Source organism: Canis lupus, chromosome 3, assembly GCF_003254725.2.
Source record: "Canis lupus dingo isolate Sandy chromosome 3, ASM325472v2, whole genome shotgun sequence".
Lineage (NCBI taxonomy): Eukaryota > Metazoa > Chordata > Mammalia > Carnivora > Canidae > Canis > Canis lupus.
Genome location: NC_064245.1, coordinates 37252176 through 37271485, shown reverse-complemented (window position 1 = coordinate 37271485; position 19310 = coordinate 37252176). Strand labels below are relative to the sequence as shown.

Sequence of the window (19310 nt, the reverse complement as noted above, 5' to 3'; positions counted from 1 at the left end):
AAAGCCTCAACCTCATATTTTATACAAAAATTAACTAAATATGGATTATAGTTTTATACATAAAACACACACCTACAAAATCATTAGAATGAAAATATTGGAGAAAATCTTCAGGATGTAGGGCTTGGTGACAAATCAAAAGCAAAAATCAATAAATTGGACTTTATCAAAATTAAAGCCCTTGGATCTGTGAAGGACCCTGTTAAGAAGGTGAAATGACAGGCTGGGAGAAAAGGTTTGCCAACCACATGCTGACAAACAACTATCTAGAATATATAAAGAAACTCATCATTCAACTCTAAAATACAAACAATCCAATTAGAACATGGGCAAAAGCCCCAAAGAGGTTATATAAAGAAAAGCTTTTATTTCTGCTCCTGTGGCCAGTATGTAAATGGAACACAAAATGATTCAACAGCAATACCCCAGACCCCGCAGACAGGGGAGGTTTGAAGATGTGACTCAGAAAAGACTGCAGAGACACCAACAGGGGATCAAGGTCATAGTGGCTGTACACTGGGTTTTCCTCAGTAACTGCTAACCAGAGAGCCATGAGACTTTCACAGAGACAGGGAAAAAGGCTCACACTAACCTCTCAGCACTACTGGCACCAGGACACACCTAGTAGGGGCAGAGAAAGCCAGCCCTAGCTGCTTAAAGCATTTAAATTTGAACTTGAGCCAATTTGTTGACACAGAAACTTTTTTCCCCCCAGTTATGGCATTTGCTTTTCAAGAGTGCTGCATGGAATAAACAGGGTCCCCGTGGTCCCAAGTGCCCAAGTCATGGGTTCCATGATGCATACTAATTAGTGTTTTATAGCAGTGCTGTGTCAGGCAGTGCAGAAAAAGTGGGGAGAAAGATAAGGTGTTCTTTAGAATATTGATCCAACTCCCCAGACTTCCAGAGTGTGCAAATAAAGTCAGTGCCCCTCTTAGAGAGTGAAGCTCAGTGGGACAAAGTCTTGCCTGGTACACAGGGTGAGACCACCCAGCTTGGGAAGCAGTGGTGGGGGATTATGCTAGGTTCAAATCAGAGTTTGGGGATACTGAGCATTTTACCTATTCTGTTTGTAGTTTAGATGAGGTCACACACAGAGTGGAAGTGCTGAGGTGACCAAGACAGAATGAGAATGAGCAGTGATGAAATGAGGCTCATGCTGTTAACTGGCTAGTTCATGAGGTGATGAAAGCTTGATTTTCCAAAGAGTAGTGGGACAAGTACATCATGCAAAGGTGTGATAGGTGAAAAATGATGATTTTTCAGCGGGCCTTTGACTTGAAGGGGATGTGAAGTGGGTCATAGGCTCTCAGTTACTCCTTTAGGGTATAGACCAGGGTGATGTCATAGTTTGTCTCACCCCCTGCTTCAGCCAGTCTCCTGGAGCTGACTCTATCCAACAAGCAGTACATTGCCTCTGGTTAAAATGACATGCCACTATGTCTGAGCGTCTCACTTTCTTCCCTGTTCTTTACAGTACATTGCCTCATCCTAAATCCCCTGCTCAAATTGTTTTCCTTCTTTTTTCCTCCCTCTCTCTTGCCTTACTAATCTCCATAATTCTGCCAACCTCACTGGCTATAAATCACTTTGAAGTCACCTGGTTCTCCAGGGGGAATAAAATCTAAATTGCACAATGATATCTGTAATACCTACAAAGCCTTGAAAAATAGGGAAATACAAACTCAAGAATGGGAAAGCTTATACCTCCCTAACACTTCCTAGAGCAAGGTCTTTTTCTTCCTAGTAAAGTTGCAAAACTCCACTAAGTTTAATTCTGAGAATTGATTCCACGGTTTGCACAGGTGTTCAAAGGACATATGAGAACAATACATATTTGAGATAAGTGGGAATAACGCACTTTTGTTTGTGCCATCTCAGATTGGGGTGCATCAGCTGCATTCTTTGAAGCTTTCTCCGTGCGTAAACTGTGAGTGTCTGGGGAGCCATGGACCAGGACAGTAGCTCCAAAGGGGACTTTTCTTTCCTCCTTCAGCAGATGTATATTGTGTTTCTCTCTCCATTTCCTGGGCAAAGACCTTCTGAGCACAAAAGTGTAGTAAGGAAGTACAGCTATGAAGCAGGTCACATGGTGGGGTCCTGCCCTGGAGGCCCATCTGGAGCACCCAACAAAGGTCTGACAAGTAGCACTAAGTAGCGAGTTAGCTGCCCAGGTAAAGACTTGGGGAAACTGAATGTCCATGACATGGGGAATGTAATCAAAATGCAACTTATTTTTCTCTCCTTCTGACCTCCTATTTTAAGGAGGGACTTTAGCTGAGGGAATTCAGAAGAGTTGTTCTTTCCCCTGGGTGGGAATCTGGCATACTCCCTGACTTACAAACACAGTCTGCATTCTAAGTGGAGTGTATTCTGTCTACTGTGTTAATTACACCTCCATCTCTAACCTTCATTTAAGGTAACCTTCTCCTTCTGCCCCTCTAACCCCAGACTGGGGGCTCCTGCCTGCTAAATTTGAGGCAGGGGAAGAGAAGTTTGAACTGAGAATACTACAGACTTCACCTTGTGCCCCCAGGCCTGGCAGAGCTTTTCACTAGGAAATGTCATTAATAGGGTGAAAGGCAAACCAAAAAAGAAAAGTTCACTGAGCCCTGCCGCATCAAGAAAGAATTTAATAAGAAATAGTTAATCCAATACCTGAACATTTCATAAGCAGACACCTGAATAGCCAAGAATCAATGAAAATTTGCTCAGTCTCATCATTTGTTACCACAAAAATGAAATTAAAATCACAATTAGATACCTGCCATATCTAAAATTACTAAAACAAAAAATACCAAGTGTTAGTGAAGATGTGAAGCAATTTGATCTTCCTCTAGGGCTTGTGAGATTGTAACTGGTTCAACACTTATGGAAGATTATTTGGAAGTATCTGCCAAAACTGATCACACATATACCCTATATGACCAGCAATTTCAGTACTTGGTACATACTCACCCACAATGTATCCACATGTACACTAAAGTGTATGGGAAGTATCTTCATAGCAGCATACTACTCACAGAGCTAAGAACTAGAAGCAACCCAAATGAACACCAATAATAGAATGGATAAATTGGCATACATACACAAATCGACAAAGAGTATATATGAGTAGCATTATATGAACGAATGACCTGGCGCTACATGCAATATACTATTTCATTCATCATGTGAAGTTTACAAATAACCTACAGACTGGAAATCACAATAGTAGATAGAGTGGACTGAGAAAAAAGGGAGTGATGGGGAAAAAACACAGGGGGGCAGAATGGATGCAGATAATGAGCTGTTTTTTGGTCTGAGTGGTGATTACAAAGGGATATTTGCATTTCCATAACTCATGAGGCTGTATATTTTGATGTGTGTTTTTCTGTAGGTATATTATACTTTAATAAAAATGATGGGCAATAAAAATCTGTGGACTGTAAAAGAGTCCTTATGTAAACCTACTAAACAGGTTCATGAAGGACTTCTCCAATCCAACTTCTGTCTACACACTTTTTTGAAAAACAGCCTTCCTGGCACATGGCTGGACATTTGCTAGCATGCTATTGATCATTTCACTCAGTCTGAACACTTTTATCCACATCAGCAAACCACAGTCTGCATCTTCCTCCAATTCCTCCTTCCCAACACCAGACAGATCTTTATTTTTTTTAATTTATTTTTTATTGGTGTTCAATTTGCCAACATATAGAATAACACCCAGTGCTCATCCCATCAAGTGCCCCCCTCGGTACCCATCACCCAGTCACCCCCACCCCCCGCCCACCTCCCTTTCTACCATCCCTAGACAGATCTTTAAAAGATACAAATTATATTACAGAATTCCCTGCTTAAAGCCCACCAATAGCTTCCCACTGCACTGGAAAAAACTCAAGACTGTTTCTCAGCTTTTAATATCTTTGTGTGTTCTGCACCACCTGCTGTGCCCACCTCTCCAGGCTTACCTGGCACCAGGGCTGTCCTGGTCTGTTTCCCACACATGCGGGGGTACTTTCCACACCCTTTCCAGCACCTGTGAATGGCTTTGCTAGAAGAGCTTTCCCAGCGCATCCCATGTTCTTCCTTTCATTCCAAGCATCTGCATCACCACTGCTGAGAAGCCTTCTTTACTCTTGTCTAAACTGCCTTCCCCTTTATTTTATTACCACACCAATGACTACTTCTACATAATCTGTAATAACATTACCCAGCCATCCATTCATCTGTCCATCCAGCATGTATATGTGCCCTCTGGAGGATTTATATTCTGGGAATTTGCCTATTTTGTCTCCCTGGTATATAGCACAGTTCAGGGTATGTGAAAGCTGCTCAGTACAAGTGTGCTGAAGGAGTAGGTTAATGAAAATTATAAAGGCAACTAACCATTCAATGTATTCCTCTGATTTACACCTGAGTATTGCCTCTTGAACTCCAAAGTGAGCCTTTCTCGAAGAGTTCATTGCCATTTCAACAAAACTGCACTGAGCTCTTTCTGGCTCGGCAGTGTGCTACATACTGAGGGGGCACTGAGATAAGACACTGCCCCCATTTTAGTGATGGAGTGAGACAAACACACTACTGCAGTGCATACTGGTTTGTAAAGAAGTTATATAATTGTAAAAAATGTTATGAAAATGAAACCAATCATTTTTCTTTTCTTTCTTTTTTTTTTTTTTTCTCATCAGAAACCCAAGAAACAACCCAAGGAAAAGCATTTAAAAAGGTTTACTGGTGGGGCATGTGGGTGGCTCAGTGAGTTAAGTGTCTACCTTTGGCTCTACTCATGATCCTGGGGTCTTGGGATTGAGCCCCCCTCGTAGGGCTTCCTGCTTGGTAGGGAGTCTGCTTCTCCCTCTCCCTCTGCCCCTCCCTCTACTCATGCTCTCTTGCTTTTATGCTTTCTTTGAAATAGGTTGGAATCTTAAAAAAAAAAAAAAAAGGTTTACTGGTAACTATTCTGACCTAATTAAAAAAATATTGCTTAATTAGGGGTGATTGGTGGCACAGTTGGTTAAGCGTCGAACTTTTGATTTTTGCTCAGGTCATGATCTCAAGGTTCTTGGATTCAGCCCTGTGTCAGGCTTCCCACTCAGTGAGGAGTCTACTTGTCTCCCTTCCCTCTGCCTCTCCCACTGTGTGCTCTCTCTGTATCTCTCTCTGTCTCTCCCTCTCAAGTAAATAAATAAATCTTTAAAAAAATACTGCTTAATTATTTCAATAATGCAGTTTGTATTAACACCTTCACTCTGTGGTCTGGAATATTACACTGTTGAGATGCACTGGCAATCAAAGAAAATGGACTATACAATGGTGCATGAAATGTGAATGGGCACAACCCTCACAGAAAGAAGCAGGGCAGAAAGGAGCAAAGACCAGCAAAATGCATACACTGGGACCAGCAAGAACGCCATGAGAATGTCCTACAGGAAAGAAAGGAGGTTCGCTCTGATGGTGCTCAAAGACCTTCACCACTGCATCTCAAGGACACACAGGAAGCAACATGAGTACCCAGCAAAGAGGAACATTGTTAGGAAATCTGGTCTACTGACTTCAGTGGAACATTTTCAGACATTATAAGTTATCTAAAAAATGAAGATGTTTCCAAATGGCATGTTGCCTGTGATGCACTTTGTAAAATCTGTACATATGGACACAGAGAAATCTAATCAGGTTACTTCCCTCTGAAGGCCACCAGGTGCCTACACCATTTCACATGAACTATGAACTTTGAAGATGGTAAAATAAGTCAGTGTGATGGGTGCAAATGGCCTTCTTTGATTTAATATTCTCTACTTCATTTAAGTTTTTTTTTACATTTGAAATAATCCAGACATACAAAAAAGTTGCAAAAATAGTACAAAGAATTCCCACTTACCTCAATACAGCTAAACACTCCAAATGTTAAAGTGTTACATTTATTTTATCATCTCTTCTACATATGAATCTAACCTAAAGACCCTACTGAAGTTTCACCCACTGTTGCAACAATGTCCTTTGTTGCAAAACATTTGTTTTCTGGTCTAGGATCTCACATTTATTTCATGTGTATGTGTTTAACCTAGTTTTTAAAAATCTGAAACATCGAGTCCCCTGCTTCTCCCTCTGCCTGTGTCTCTGTCTCTCTTTCTCTCTGTGTCTCTCATGAATAAATAAAATCTTAAAAAATAAATGTTTAAAAAAAATAAAAATCTGAAACAGTTTCTCAGCTTTTCATTTCATGACCTTGACATCCTACTTAGGTATGGAATGTCCCTCCATTTGGATCTGTCCTGTGATGACTGATGATTAGAGTCATTGTACATTTCTGGCAGGAATAGGACAGAAGTGATGCTCTGCTCCCAGTGTGCCCAAGCACCAGGAGACACCTGACGCCTACTGGGCTCTATTTGGGCTCATCACTCATGATGCCAATTTTGGACTCTCACATAAGAGGATGCCTATCTGGTTCCTCCCCTATAATGTTACTATATCTTCATTTGTAATTAATATTAGCTCGCATGCAGACACTGTAAATACTCTACATCTCATTGAATTTGCCCCCACTGGTTTAGCATTCAGTGATATTTTTGCCTACAACAATTAAAACTTTGGTGGTTGTCAAATAGTGATTTCCTAGTTCCTTTCTTTCTTCTACACTTATTAACTGGTATTCTACTATAAGAGAAAGCTTTTCCTTACCCCCTTCCTATTTACTCATTTATTTATATTAGTATAGACATAAGCATTTTTCTTTACTAAGAATACTTACCTATTTAATAAGTAGTAACCTATTGCTATTATAATTAGTTTGAGGCTCAAACTGTCACAGTGTCCACGATGTGTTTTTTCCTGAAGCTTCAGTTACATGAACACAGTATGCTTCTTTGACTCTCTTCTCATGGTCCTATTTCTTTGCTGGATAATTCCTATTAGCCAGTTTCCCCAACTTCTCTTACCCTCCCTTCTCAAATCTTGCTATGACTTCAATATCTCCATTCTTCTCTTTGATCTCGCTACCTGCCCACTTGTGTAGGCTTAAGCAGTGGGGTTTGTGACTTAAATTTCTTTCTTACCTCTGTGAAGAACCTAACTGGTCCATATGAGGTGCTTAATAAATAAATGTTTGCTGAGTAAGTGACTAGGGCAAAACAAAACGATAGTGGAAATTCTTTTATTCTACACAACCTGTAATTCTACAGGGTTCTGTATATTAGATTAAGTCTCATAACTTTGTTGTTGAAATCTTCCATATCCTTGCTAAATTTTTTCCTGTCACTTGAAGTTACTTAGAAAGCCAGATTAGTCTCTCTCTATGATTTGCATTCATTACTTCATATGCTGAGACTTGGGGCATGATGTTTTAAATTTCTTCTTCAGTTTTGGTCCCAGGATTTTCCCTTCCTTAATAACTTGGATGAGTAACATACATTTCAAAGAAACACATCCTACACTCAGCTTCAGAGAGTCTGATATCTTTCCAAATCAACCCTCCTGGAATCTTCCTGTCTCTGTCCTGTCTCTGTTCAGGGCAAGCCCAGGTTTCCCTTTCTTTTGGCCAAAAACTGTAGGAGTCAGTGTGAACTTTTTCTTTCCCACTCCACATCCGGCCATCTGACAAGTTCTGTTGGGTTCTAAAAACAATTTGAACACTGATCTGCCTTCTTCTCACCGATCCCCCTGCCTCTATCCTCATCTTTTCTCATCTACATTATTTATTGCAACCATCTTCTCCCTAGTCTCCCTGCTCAGAAAGGCTGACTTCTAGTTTCAAAACAGCAGCCACAGGGACTTTGATAACTACAAGTTGGCAGAATTAATATTGCGAAAATGTCAATGTTACCCAGGGCAATTTACACGTTTAATGCAATCCCTATCAAAATACCATGGACTTTCTTCAGAGAGTTAGAACAAATTATTTTAAGATTTGTGTGGAATCAGAAAAGACCCCGAATAGCCAGGGGAATTTTAAAAAAGAAAACCATATCTGGGGGCATCACAATGCCAGATTTCAGGTTGTACTACAAAGCTGTGGTCATCAAGACAGTGTGGTACTGGCACAAAAACAGACACATAGATCAATGGAACAGAATAGAGAACCCAGAAGTGGACCCTCAACTTTATGGTCAACTAATATTCGATAAAGGAGGAAAGACTATCCATTGGAAGAAAGACAGTCTCTTCAATAAATGGTGCTGGGAAAATGGACATCCACATGCAGAAGAATGAAACTAGACCACTCTCTTGCACCATACACAAAGATAAACTCCAAATGGATGAAAGATCTAAATGTGAGACAAGATTCCATCAAAATCCTAGAGGAGAACACAGGCAACACCCTTTTTGAACTCGGCCACAGCAACTTCTTGCAAGATACATCTATGAAGGCAAAAGAAACAAAAGCAAAAATGAACTATTGGGACTTCATCAAGATAAGAAGCTTTTGCACAGCAAAGGATACAGTCAACAAAACTAAAAGACAACCTACAGAATGGGAGAAGATATTTGCAAATGACGAATCAGATAAGGGCTAGTTTCCAAGATCTATAAAGAACTTCTTAAACTCAACACCAAAGAAACAATGCAATCATGAAATGGGCAAAAGACATGAACAGAAATCTCACAGAGGAAGACATAGACATGGCCAACATGCACATGAGAAAATGCTCTGCATCACTTGCCATCAGGGAAATACAAATCAAAACCACAATGAGATACCACCTCACACCAGTGAGAATGGGGAAAAATAGCAAGGCAGGAAACAACAAATGTTGGAGAGGATGCGGAGAAAAGGGAACCCTCTTACACTGTTGGTGGGAATGTGAACTGGTGCAGCCACTCTGGAAAACTGTGTGGAGGTTCCTCAAACAGTTAAAAATAGACCTGCCCTACGACCCAGCAATTGCACTGTTGGGGATTTACCCCGAAGATTCAGATGCAATGAAACACCGGGACACCTGCATCCCAATGTTTATAGCAGCAATGTCCACAATAGCCAAACTGTGGAAGGAGCCTCGGTGTCCATCGAAAGATGAATGGATAAAGGAGATGTGGTCTGTGTACACAATGGAATATTCCTCAGCCATTAGAAATGACAAATACCCACCATTTGCTTCAATGTGGATGGAATCAATCGGAGAAGGACAAACGTTATATATTCTCATTCATTTGGGGAATATAAATAATAGTGAAAGGGAATAGAAGGGAAGGGAGAAGAAATTTGTGGGAAATATCAGAAAGGGAGACAGAACATAAAGACTGCTAACTCTGGGAAACGAACTAGGGGTGGTGGAAGGGGAGGAAGGCGGGGGGGTGATTGGGTGACGGGCACTGAGGGGGGCACTTGATGGGATGAGCACTGGGTGTTATTCTGTATGTTGGTAAATTGAACACCAATAAAAAATAAATTTATTTAAAAAACAAAACAAAACAAAACTACAAGTTGGATCAAGTCCCCCTGCTTAAGACCCTCCAATGATGTCCCATTTTACTTAGAGAAAAAGCCGAAGTCCTATAAGTAAGGCCCGATAATGCTTCTGATGACATTGTGTTTGATTCCCCTCTGATCCCATCTGCTTTCTCCTCATCTCTCCCCACCAGCCTTACTCGTCCTGGATGTTTCTTCTTCCTGGGACAGACATCCCTCTCTTGCCCCCATCTCCCTCCTCTCTTGCTCCAGATCCTCCTTACAATCACCTCCTGGGGAGGGCTCCCTAGACCCTTTGTCTAAATGCTAATTCCCCCCTGTGGGGTCTTCGCTGCTTCATATCTTTGTTCTCTGCATTGATCACTCACAATTTATACATTACTCACATGTATTTTTTGTCCATTTCCCCCATTAGAACATAATTTCCATGAGGACATGGAGTTCTGTGATGTTTTTACTATGGGGGGAGAAAGTATTAGAATATCCTTAAGTTTAAGTGAAGGCAAAGTCAATGCTGTTTCAATGCTAACTTTGTAAGAGCACAGAGCCTTTGGGCAGCCACATTTGTCCTATATTGTCAAAATAAGTGGCCACAGGTAATTTCCTCCATTTTCATGTTCCTATTCCTTTCTATATCAATATTCCATTTGTGCTTTCCTCCCTCAGGGCACAATTTTCACCCACAGTTAGCCTCTGAAAGAATTTCTCAATAACAAAAGTTGAAAATCAAGTAAAAAAACCTTACTACTCATTTGTGAAAGACACTAAGAATTTTGTCTAACACAAAGTAAGGTAATGATTTATAAATCGATGTGACCATTATTTGGTTTCCTTTTTCTGCCCATAAAGCTAAATTTTATATTAAATTAATGAAAGATATTGAAAAAATCATGTGATTCTCCCACAGAGAAGCCAAGCAACAGCTGTTGTACACAGCTTGCCTGTGATACAGAAGTAAAGGCAAATGCTCTGCACATCAGCCTCCACATCAAACCTCAGGTCATGGCTGGTGTATCTCTCATCAGATTCCTCACATGTGACTTGAAGTATATGCTCAATAAAAATATGTTGACTAACTGAGTGAATGAATACATAATTGAAGAAGAAGAGATTAGGATCTGGGTGTGTAAACAGTTGGCAGAGCAAAATGGCTGGCCTCAACCTGAGGGTGAAACCTCATCCTTCCTTGCATGGACCCTGGGCATTTAGCCCAGACATACTATGGGGAACAAATTTGTTACTATTCCTTGTGGTTAATTTTTATTTAATCACCTAAATCACACACACACAATTACGTGTGTAAAAAACTATGTGAGGGCACAAAGTAAAAATGTTCCTAAGCCATGGTCCACCCCTGATGATAGAGGAAACCTCTAAGGAGCCCATGCAAAGTCAGCCAGCAGCTGTGGGTGTTGGGCTGCTGAGGAGCCATGTGGGGGCTACAGGATGGTCAGGTTAAAAGGACCCCAGTTCCACCTTGTCCACTCCTGACCTTACCGATGACAAAACAGGTCCAGGCAACATAAAATTACATCCTAGGGACAGGACCACACACGAAGGATCCAGGGCTTTAGCTGGCTGTTGTTTATGATGCTCTGGATTCCTGATCTGACTGTCCTGGCAGCTGTGACCCCAGCCCCTAGCTCTCCTTGACAGCAGCATAGATGAGAAGAGAGAAGGAAAAGATGCTCCTTGTCATTGACCCTGAGAAGTTCTTTAGTGCTGCTAAAGAGGGAGCTGGCTTATCTTAATGGGACAGTGAATCTAACCATGGAAGGCAGGCCAGTGAGGGGGGAAAGCAGGCAAGGAAGCAAGGACCAGGAGGCCAAGATGACTAAAGCATCAGAGGCTGGAGCAGCTGGGGGAGGCCAGGAAGCCAGGTCAGCTGCCTTCTCCTCTCAGATCCCTCAGGTTGGCCTGCACAGCACAATTTACCTTTGATGGCAGTACCAGTGTTACTGAGGACACAACTGACCACCACCTGAATCTACACTCCCCCCGTCACTTGTATGACATCATGGCAGGGTGGCTGGAAACTTCAGCTAAGTGATCAGCCTTGCAGAAAGAAATCTGGGTCCTATGTCCTTCTGGATCTTTCCTTTACAAGCATATAATTAACTATCAAGAATATAATTAAGATCATGTTATATAGTCTTGGGTGGCTTGTTTCTCATAACCATGGCTGTTTTCCTATGCCAGCAGACAGAGCTAATTCGTTTCCTACCCGCTGGCCACATAAGTTTCCACTGTGTAAATGTACCTGATTCACTGAGCTCTTTCCTTGCCTTGGGCTTTGTCTTATTACAAAACAAGAGTGAAACGGGGACCCCTGTTCGGGTATCTTGGCCTGCATAGGCAGAAATGGCTGTAGGAAAGATTCCTTAAAGTAGACGTGGTTGTTAAAATGGAAGTAGAGGTTAAATTAGATAGACACTTGCACATGGTCCTTTGTGAATAACATGGAAAAAGAATATTTAACTGTGTGAGGTGATGGGTGTTAATTAAATTTACTATGGTGATCATTCACAATATATACATACAGCAATATATACATACATACATACATAAGCATTGTATGCCTTATACAATGTTATATGTCAATTAGACCTCAAAAAAACTGGAAAAGGTAAATTTCACTAAAATTAAAAAAAAATCATATGCCAACTTATATACCACTACCCACGAACCATGTGAGTGTCTGTCTCCCACACCCTTGTCAAGACTGGGCATCTTCAATCTTTTAGATATTTGCCAACTAGGTGAATGAAATGTGGCACCTCCAAGTTTTTTTAAATTTCACTTTTCTGATTACTCACAGACTGATACACTTTTCACTTGTTCACAGGCCATTTTTACTTCTTCTGTGAACTGCCTGTATATATCTTTTACTGATTTATTTTTCTTATTGATTTGAGGCACTCTGTGTATTATGGATATTAAATTTTTATTTTAAATAAATAAATAATAAAAATATCAAAATAATAAAATAAAAAATTAATAAAAATTAATAAATTTTAAATTAATTTCTCATCATTGGTTATCTTTTCCTCTTTTTATGATCACTTTCACCCATGAAAGTAGAAAATTTAATTAAATAAAATCCACATTGTTTCTCTTCTATATTTGTAAATTTTGTGGCTTGCTTAGAAAGCCCTTCCCCCAATATAAGGGCTATTCTCTGAGATTTCTTTTTAATTGTTCTTGCAGTGTTTCCCTCCCAAATGCTCATACCTTAATACATCTGGAATGAACATTTATAGGTATAAGAGATTTAGGTTGTGAATTGCTTCCATATGGGTAACTAAGTGTTACTACATGTAGCTACATGGTCGACCTTTTCATCACTGATTTAAAATACCACAGTTATCATATACTAAATATGCTAAATATGCTTTTGATGCAATCCTAAAACAAAGAGTGGGTGGTAGGAGTTTAATGGGGCAGATGAGGGCTTCAAGTAACTGAGATTCAGTTTCTGTTGCTCACAGAATGAGAACTCATGTAGAAGCTAAGGTAGATGGTTACCTGTGAACACCTAAGATAGTATCTTCTACAGTCATAAGACAGGGACACGGATGGCAACATCGACCATCCTTGGTCATAAGACCAAAGGGAATGGAGTGACTGACTTTCCCTGAAGAAATATTCTATGGATTATGGTTGTTCTAAGGCTGATCCATACACAGCTGCCAACCCCAAGGAGGCCATAATTTTCAATGTTGTCTTCTCAAAAAAAGGAGGAGCAAACACCAGGAGAATAGGAGATGGCATAACTGGGAAGCACTGGGACCAGGTAAGGGGTCTTCACAGCCTGTGCCCAGTGGAAATTTAGAATTTCTATGGCCAGTGACTGCCATCTTCCCCTCATTTTAGGAGTGCTCAAAGTGGTTGCTCTTCTCTTCCACCGCTATGTATGAGGAGTGTGGGGAGGTGTGTGTATGTATGTGGTTTAATGTGATACATGTGGTTGTATGTGTGTGTATTATGTGCAGTTATGTGATTGTGTGTGTGTGCAGGGGTTGCAGGGTGCCAGCTAATTTGTCTTTTTAGTCCACAGGTCTTCAGAGTAAGAGAAGCAGTATCTGGATCTTACAAAGCAACTACTGGATGGACATCATGTAGATTTCTGTTTGCGATGCTGAAAAATTATACGTATTTTACATTAATTAATTATGCAAATGCAAAAATTAAAAACAAAACCCCCTGACTTTGAAGTTAATGAGACATTAGAGTTGTCTCTCATGGGTTGCAACTACATTTGATATTTGTGTGAAAAAACTGAATTAAATATTTGGTGACCAGAAAGGTGGCTGTGGTGGACATTAAAACTGTTCACTAATAGGGAATAAAGGGGAAAGGAGAAAAAATGAGTGAAAATATCAGTGTGGATGACAGAACATGAGAGAATCCTAACTCTGGGAAATGAACAAGAGATAGCGGAAAGGGAGGTGGGCGGGGGGTTGGGGTGACTGGGTGACGGGCACTGAGGTGGGCACTTGACGGGATGAGCACTGGGTGACAAGCTGTATGTTGGCAAATTGAATTCCAATAAAAAAATACTGTTCACTAATATCTGAGTTTCTTCTGCTTCTGGGCACTCAGAAGAATTGTACTTCCTGGCTTCCCTAAGGCTATTCATGGAAGATATATATAAAACTTTCTTGGCCAATGAAACATGAGGTGAGGTGATGTATGTAATTCTGAATCAATACATATCATTGCTGGTCCTCAATTCTGTAGTCCTTCCCTTCCTCCCTGCCACCAAGTCTGGTGACATTCCAGATGGCAGCTGGTTTGTCAGCCTGCATGAGAGTGACATGCAGTAAGCTTGAAAATAAACCTCTGTGGGTAAAGCCTCTGAGATTTGGGGGCTGTTTGTTACTGTACCTAACTTAGTTAATTGATATACTAAGTATTTCCATTCATTTCCAGGGCTTCAAGTATCTCTATACTGATGATTTTCAGATTTATAATCTCATTTAGCTCAGTCCACACCCCTTGGGCTAGAAACTTTTTTTTTTTTCCATCTTGAGCTCCTTTTTCTTCTCTATCTGCACTCTTCTCCTCGGTAATCTTGTCTCCTGAAATATCATTTGTGCACCAGTGTCTTCCAAATTAAAATTCTCCAATTTAACACCTCTCCAGGACACCATACTTCACTCCTGCATGGTGCTTGCATTAGCCTGGATTCTTAAAACTGAAAAAAAGCATTGTCCTTGTCTCCTGAATTTTACTCTTAAATGGACCAATATTGCCTAATATAAAAAAGACCTTTGAAAATGTTAACACACACACACACTGAAAAAAAGTGTTTATATTTTCTTTCCTTACATAAGTAGCAAGGCTAGAACAAATGTAATAATTAAAAATAATAACCTGTACAGTGTAATTAGAAAAAAAAGGAAAGAAGGAAAAAATAAAGGTAGATTATATATAACAGAAAATGCAAAAATTGAAAATGATGTTATCATACATTATTATTAACCTTCTTCAACAATCACAGTTGGGAAGCAAGTGAAAACTGAAACTAGCCACTTTCCTAAGACATATAGCCATCAAGGAATACGCTCTTGAGGGCACTGCTCATGGAAGACCCCTAAGTTACCAGGAAACATCACTGGCAGTCCCAGTAGTTGCAATGAGTCATGGTACCCACCAGCCAAGAGCAAATATGGAGGAAATATGAATGTGAGAGCTGATGGTGGCACGTCAAGGCTCTCTTTGTTAATACTTTGCAGTGGGAACCATTTTCTGGGAAAAACTGCCTAAATCCAAGATAAAAAATGGCAACAGACACAGAAAAACACACTTGCCTGCCTCAGTACATTATATCAAGAGACATGGGAAAGGTCTGAAATCTCCACTTGCCCATCAAGCTTATTTTGACTCGTAATCAGAATGGTGAGGTCAACTCTCATGGAGATGGGAGGCTGTGTGTCAGGGCCATGCCATCTTGGGCAGCCTCCAGGAATACCATGCTAGCTCCAAGTGCTTGCCTGCTTCCCTATTAGGTCTTAAGTCCATCATTTCCTCACCTTTAGCACAATATCTTGACCATCTATAATCTCCCATCAAGGTATTCCATACTCTTGGTGGGTTCATCCCTCCATCCCACCCTCATATTTCTACTTTTCCCATACTCCCACAAGAGAACTCCATCTGCGCTGTAGGGCTGCCTCTGTTTTGTAAGCTCCTGCATACACATAAGTCCATTTTTAGGCTCTCCAGTTCTGTGGTGCCTGTCCCACACATGAATACCATATACTTATAGTCACTATTAATTTGAAACTTTGATAACTACTAGATAATCTACCCTCCTTATTCTTTTTTTCCACTTGCCTTGGTTACAGACCTTCCATTCAATATGGATCTTATATCTCTCATTCATTTCCCAATCTGATGCCAAGTGGCTTCAGTTAGGGCCATTCCTCCAAGACTGTTCTTGCTAAGACCCACAGGTTGGGCACATTTCTAATCCCATGGGCTTTTCATTCCTCATTTTATTAGATCTGTGTGTAGTGCTCAATACCTTTGATGAAACTTTCCTTGAATATTCTCCCTTATTGTCTCCATAACACTAGCTCTTTTGATTTCCGAATAATTCTCAGCCTCCCCTTCTCGATCTTTGCTGGCTCTTCCACAGATCTCTGACCTGTAAATGACACATTCCTTGGAGCCTCACTCTGAGCTCTTGCTCACACTTTCTCCATAGATGTTGTCAGCACCCATGTCTTGAAATACCATCCAAATGCCAACAATCCCCAAATTTATATTTCCAGCCCTGAACTATCTTCTGAATTTCACTTCAGTCTTGTGGATCTGACCACCTATGTGACATCTCACTTGAATATCTCAGTTACCTCAAACATAATGAGACCATAAACACATTCCACTCTCCTCATTGGATTGGCCTCTCCTCCATTTTTTTCCCCCATTTGTGAAGGCTTTTTCCCATATATTTAAGTTGATCAAGCCAGGATGCTGGAAGCATTCTTGGTCCTCTTTCTCTATAATCAGTGAAGTTTTTAATCCATGACTCATGTAAAGTCTACAATTTAATGATGGGATTTCTACCTTCAAATGACCTTAAATCCATCTACTTATTTTCTTCTTAATTTCTACCCATCTGCCCCAGGGACCCAGCACAGAACAGCTGGGATGATCTCCTGCTTCTGCTCTTGCTTCCCACCCCAATCCATTCTCTACATAGCAACCTTCATGATCTTTTAAATTGGATCATGCATTTCCCTCACCTTAAATTCCAAAGTAGAATTTTACCTATAAAATAAAAACAGAAGCTCCCCTCCATAACCTAGGTCCACTTGTGTTCTAACCCTGCCTCCCTCTCCATCTCATTCTACACTACTGTCCTTCATCCATTATGTTTCTCCCCACCCCCACCTTTCTTTTCTCTGAGTACTCTTCCTCCTGAGGAACTCACCCTCTCTGAGTACTCTTCCTCCTTGCTTGCCAGCCTTCCTGTACTGACTCATACACACCCTTCAGGTCCTATGTCACTAGCTAAAAGATTTCCCCTGACAATTACCTAAATTAAGTCCCATGTGTTTTTTCTCATAGAACATACTTTTCTCTTTACTGTGCTTCGCATTAATTGCAACAAGGTGCATGTATGTGTGTGTTAGTATCTTTATACTTCATTTTACTGGAAGCTCCTGGAAGAGTTGGGCCACATCTGTTAATCTCCATTGGGAACCCTGCAGCTGGCACAATGCCTAGCACAGAGACACCTGGAAAATGCCAAGTAAGCACTAACATATCTGTTTATCACATAAATAGATAACTGAACTTTGTAGCCCTGATGGCCCATAGTTCAGCAAGACATATGGACTGCTGGGCCTGGCGTATGTCACAGCTCTGACATTGACTGTCAAGAGAAAGAGGAGATAACTCACTGAAGTCAGCAACAATTGGTTATAGTCACCATGAGTCATGTGACAGAGAAGCTTGGATTCAGACTACCCAGGAAGGCAGTTCATTGAGTGTTCAGAACAGTGGGTTAGGATAGGTGCTTACTGAGTGTGGCCCTTTAATGATTTTCCTTTTTCGAGCTAAAATAATGTAACAGATCTGACACCTAGTTTACCTCCAAGAACATTCCATGTGGCACCTGGAGAAGCAAGCAAACAAAAATAAGTGCAGCTAAAATTGGGTCTTATTTTCATTCTCCACTTTCAGACTTTAATCTCCCATTTTCTGTACCCTTAATCCTATCTTGCTCACATTCCTGATAGAAGCCTGCTCATCTGCTTCCCCCAGGATTGTGATCCTGAGCACCCTCCCAGAAGCACAGCTCTTATAAACCATGCTTCCAGTTACAGCCTTCCATCCACATCTGCTCTATATTCCTTCCCCCTTTCTTCGCACATTCCTCAGCCCTCTGCTGGTTGTCTTCCACCCTTACTTCTTTCACCAGGTCTCATGTATGCTTTATTTTTCCTTTACTCCCCCATAATACTAACAATCTCTGCTTGGGCTAAATCTTTGTGTCCTCCCAAAATTCACATGTTGATATCCTAATGGCCTCATGATCTTAGGAGGCAGGGGCCTCATGAGCTCTGTCCACCATGCGAGGACACAGAAAGAAGGTGGAATCTCCAAACCAGGAAATTAACTCTCACCAGAACCTGACCATGCACCCTGATCTCAAACTCCCAGTCTCCAAAACTGTAAAACAAATGTCTAATTTTTAAACACCTGGTCTGTGGTGTTTTGTTATAGAAGCTTGGACTGTGCAATATAATCCTTCATCCTTACAGTTCTTGCCTCCCTGTATGGTATTCTACTCTCTTTCCTTCTCTGGAGTGCCTGCCATCTATTGCCTTTAATGCTGGCTCTTTTCCTTGTCTTACTGCCTTACTGTGGATCTCTACCAGGTCTTACTTGTGAGAGTTCATCTGTCCATTTCCAGGCTTAAAATACCCTGTACGTATTTGGCTCTGAAATGTGTACCTTCCAGCAAGCATAGCAATTCAAATTCAGCTCACTTTGTAGTCATCTATTAGGGAATTTTATGTTCTGGAGCATATACTGCAGCAAACACACTAGATAGCGTAAAGTCAAGCACAACTCTTGCAAAGGGGCAGTACAGATCAGGTTTGGAGGAGGTGACCTGGACTCAACCCCAATGCTGCAGTTTCTTAACTGTGTGACCTAGGGCAGGATTCTTAGGCTTTCTAAAACTTGGTGTCATCTCCCACATGGCAGTGTGTCACAAAACTGCTGTCATCACATAGCACTCAAGCAGTGGCAGGCAGACAGTGGGCCTCACAGGGTCTGTGGGGAGGATGGTGATAGTGGGATGAAGGAAGGGGTAGAGATGCTCACATGTCGTTCAAGCTCTGTCATGTGATGTTTTCTGCACTAGACAAGAATTAAGAGGCTCCTTGATCAAAGCTGCTGAAGTGTCAAAGGAAAAAATAAAATACATAAATATAAATATAAAATATGCTTAGGACGGATCTAGGATTCCCTTTTTCCCCAATGGTTGACATTTTCTCTACAACCTAAGGTTTTAAGCAGGTGTGTGACATTAAGCTATTGGAATAGCATAATGTGGCATCATTTGGTCAAGCTATGATGCAAGCCCCAGAAATCAACTTAACAGTTTAAATATCATTACTATTTGAGGGACACCTAGAAGGGAGTTCACTGAATGCTCAGAACAGCAGATTAGGATAGGTGCTTACTGAGTGTGGCCCTTTAATGATTTTCCTTTTTGAGCTAAGTTTAGTGACTGGCTCTTGATTTTAGCTCAGGGTCATGATCTCAGGGTCCTGGGATTGAGCCCTGTATCAGGCTCTGTGCTTACTAGAGAGTCTACTTGAGGATTCTCTCTCTCCCTCTGCCCTACTCCCACTGTCCTCTCTTTCAAATAAATAAATAAATAAATAAATAAATA

At 40.9% G+C, this 19310-nt stretch overlaps 1 protein-coding gene across 2 annotated transcripts in view; it reads right to left on the bottom strand.

Annotated features, from left to right (window-relative positions):
• OTUD7A (OTU deubiquitinase 7A) overlaps positions 1-19310 on the bottom strand; it is a 385116-nt gene that overhangs the window by 225138 nt on the left and 140668 nt on the right. The gene's annotated exons all lie outside the window — the stretch shown is intronic.